Source organism: Sinocyclocheilus rhinocerous, unplaced genomic scaffold (genome assembly GCF_001515625.1).
Source record: "Sinocyclocheilus rhinocerous isolate Xijiao unplaced genomic scaffold, SAMN03320098_v1.1 scaffold140, whole genome shotgun sequence".
Classification (NCBI taxonomy): domain Eukaryota; kingdom Metazoa; phylum Chordata; class Actinopteri; order Cypriniformes; family Cyprinidae; genus Sinocyclocheilus; species Sinocyclocheilus rhinocerous.
The window spans coordinates 1913517-1917345 of NW_015642053.1; the positions used below are offsets into that span (position 1 = coordinate 1913517).

The following is a 3829-nucleotide window of genomic DNA, read 5'->3' on the forward strand; positions in this document are numbered from 1 at the left end:
TTATACAACAGCATTTCAGCCTTTAGACCATTTTTATGAAAAGGGATAAATCAAGGATATAAATTAGTATGTTAATTTAAAACATATAAATATTACTGTCTTAATTGTTTAGATTTTTAGAAGGCACATTAACTTCTTTCTCATTTACAACTCTTTTGTTTGCTGCGTAAAAACATGAGTTGATATTTGCATTGATCTGACCATAAACAGCAAGAAAGGCTTATTGGAAATGCAAATTCATTCTCTGCCACGAGGTGGCGCTTTAGGAGGGCTGAAATATTGCGGTTTCCCCGGTAACGGCTGTACACAAAGCAGCTCCGCGCTCATAAACGCTGCTTTATCAGGAATTATAGGTCAAATTAAATTAAAATGCCAAGGACACGTTTCTGAGGACAGTCAGTTACCTTCAGATACATTCAAATAAAGACATCCGCACCGTGTTTTGACTTAAAACGTGCAGGGTTCATATTTATTCAATAACATCATTGCCTTTTGAAGTTTAATCCAGCCGTATCGCGACTCTTGTCTTTCCGTCCCCAAGACCTCTTGAAATTATAATTAAGACATTTCTTATACCATTTAACGTATTTAAAACTTTTTATGGCCTTAAGTTTGATACAACTCACTTTAGGAGTTTTTAAGGACCCGCGGGAAATCTGCATTTAAAGAAATAGTTCACCCAAAAATTTTTATTCTGTCATCATTCACTCACCCTCATGTCACTCCAAACCTGTATGAGTTTTTTTCTTATGTTGAATACAAAAGAAGATATTTTGAAGAACCAAACAGTTGTTGGTCCCCACTGACTTCCTTAGTAAGGAAAAAAATACTATGGAAGTCAATGGGGACCAACAACTGTTTGGTTACCAGCATTCTTCAAAATATCTTCTTTTGTACTCAACATAAGAAAGAAACTCATACAGGTTTGGAACGACATGAGGGTGAATAAATTATGACAAAATTTTCATTTTTGGGTGACCTATCCCTTTAAGATAGCCCCTCGGGCAAAGTGTTGATACATTTTGTTAGCCCGACTGGAAAACACAATAGCCCGGGACGTCGGGATAGCGATTTTGCGAGTCCTGCACACCCTTTTTACACAAATGCTTTAACACCTATACCGTAAAACCAATAGCTAAATAGCTTTCACAGAACTCTGTTTGTCTGTATTGTTTTCAGTCAGAAGAAAGATGATAAGTTCCATAGCAAAGTTAGAATAATCATTAGGGCCACGTAGGATATATATATATATATATATATATATATATATATACATATGAAATAAAATTTAATATTTCCATATATTCAAAAATTCATGTCACATATTATTTGTCATACCCTATAATTGAGTAGAATGAAGCCTTTTTTTAATGTCATCAGAACATTGACACTATTTAATGTAAATTAAACATTAATCTATCATATATGCATGCAACTCATATCGCACGTACTGCATCTTCTCCTAATAAACAATTACCCCTGAAGCACTATTAAAAGAGCCTTTGATCACACTATCAGACTCCTGACACCTGTAAGTAAATATTCAATATATACATAAATATATTACCGATTCAAAACACTTAAAGCACAGAGCTGTTTAAAAAGGGAAACTGAAAACGTTGTGATAATGATACAATATTTCACTAGCAGAGCTGTGCTAGCCGCTGACATTAGCGACTTAACTCATAGTAACTCATCATAGTGTTTGAATTTGACCAGAGAATCACATTATAGCTGAAGGGAAATCACTCATATTTTATCAAACTATGAATTCGAGCCGCGACGTGACACTTTAAACCTAAAATAACCTTTTAAACTACTAATCCTGCTCTAAATTAAGCTCGCTAGCAGGCTATCCGCTTTCATATCAAGCAATGCGACGTGTACCAAGTCACACAGCCCATAGACGAACCCACTCAACCAGCTGATCAGAAAACATACGAACAGTCGATTCTGACAATATTTAGGCTGTTAGACACTTACCATGTGAAGCTGATATCAAAGCTGCAATCACCTGATGACCAAGACAGGCGCTGTAAACGTTTCTAGGTTTCACAGTTGTATCGAAACATGTCATGCGTATGACGAGGAAGCCCGTGACGTCATGAGTCTTCCCTCCTCCTCATCATCACTCCAGCTGCCAACTGTACACATACAGACAGACACACACTTATTTAGTAACCTGAGAATATTGATACTACGTTGTTGTGGCCATTTAAATTGCACATGAATTTGACTAGCAGTAAAGTCTGTAAAATAAATGAGGAAATGCATGAATGCACTATTCCAAAGCTCTACACAAGCTGATAATGGGCACGTTTTCTTATTGTATGGACATGTGAGAAACTAAAGCTAATTTTGGTTACACTTTATTTTAAGGTGTCTTTGTTACAGTGTAATTATACATTTAAGTACTGAGTCATATTAATTAACTACATGTACTTACTATATGGTTAGTGTTTGGATTAGGGGTTGGCTTAGGGTTACTTGCATGTAATTATGCATATATAATTGTTATTATAATAGTAAGTACATGTAATATGTGTAACAAGGACACCTTAAAATAAAGCGTTACACTATTTTTTTATTTACATAATAAGAAAGCAAGTAAGTCCATTTGTAAGTCCATTAATATATTTACATAATGTTTAGCCCCACCCCCCTGGCTGTATTTGTATTTTGTATATATATTATTTTTTTGTTTGTATTTTATGTTTTCTTGTGTATTATTGTAGTCCTAACTGTACTTTGACTGTGTTTATTGAAGTATAATTTAAAATAAAAAAAAGAAAGAAAGTAAAGTTCAGGCCTTACAGAGGCCTATTTCAGCCAAACCAAATTATATTTAAATTATATTGTATACTGATAAATTATCGTCATCATATACAGTATTAATTTCAATTAAACTATGAATTTAGCTTTGTATTGTAGTATACAGAATAACAACATATACTTTAAAGTCTTGACAAAAAAATAAAAATATATATATATATATATATTGTCACATTATTTGGGATTTTTATGGGAAACCGTAAAAAAATACCATAAATATGAAGAAAATAGAGTAAGACATCTTCCACATGAAAATGTAGGCCTATGTATTATTTATGAAATGTATGTATTATTCCACAATATTAAAATTATATGCCATAGTAAAATGTAAACACTTGAAACAATTCCAAAACAGCAACACTGGAAAAAATGTTTATAAGTACATTGTGGACAACAGCAATTATTAATTACAATTTTAACATATGAAAACACTTGACATTTGTGGAAAAATACCCTTCTCCTGAGATTAACTTTTCACGTAAAATCTATCTATTGTGTTATTTTTTTTATCCAACATATAGCCTATTGCACAAATAAGATTGTATTATTTTAGAGGACATTGGTGTTATTTTATAGAGGACTTTTTTTGTTTAGAGGACAAGAAAATCGAATCTAACTTTAATTTAAAAGAAAAAAAAAATCACTGCTAGAAAAAACAAGTAATGACTTGTTATAGTTACTGAAATACAGCTCTTACTTCCTGCCTCCCATGTGACAACTAGCACCGGCGTGCCCTACATGCTGCATTTTTAATATTAACCTCTAGATGGCAACCAATACAAATGAAGCGGCTGAATCCGTGTCGCAACGATCGCACATTTATCCCTCCATCCCTGATGAATGCAAGTCCGTTGCATTCGCAAAAAAACTTTAATAAATCTAAGATAATGTAAACCTATGCATTAGAGAAGTGACATTGCGACACAACGTGGGGGGCGTGGTCTCTCATGAATATTACCCAGAGAGGCGTGGTTTGGTTTCACCTGAGACTGCTCTG

At 33.7% G+C, this 3829-nt stretch overlaps 1 protein-coding gene across 1 annotated transcript in view; it reads right to left on the minus strand.

The window, feature by feature from the left end:
- The window catches only part of mfsd13a (major facilitator superfamily domain containing 13A), a 12232-nt gene extending 10113 nt beyond the window's left edge, over positions 1-2119 (minus strand). Inside the window, exon 1 of the mRNA XM_016572292.1 lies at positions 1984-2119. The gene's annotated coding sequence lies outside the window, so the exon portion shown is untranslated. The remainder of the gene's footprint in view (positions 1-1983) is intronic.
- Between the last annotated feature and the right edge of the window lie 1710 nt (positions 2120-3829).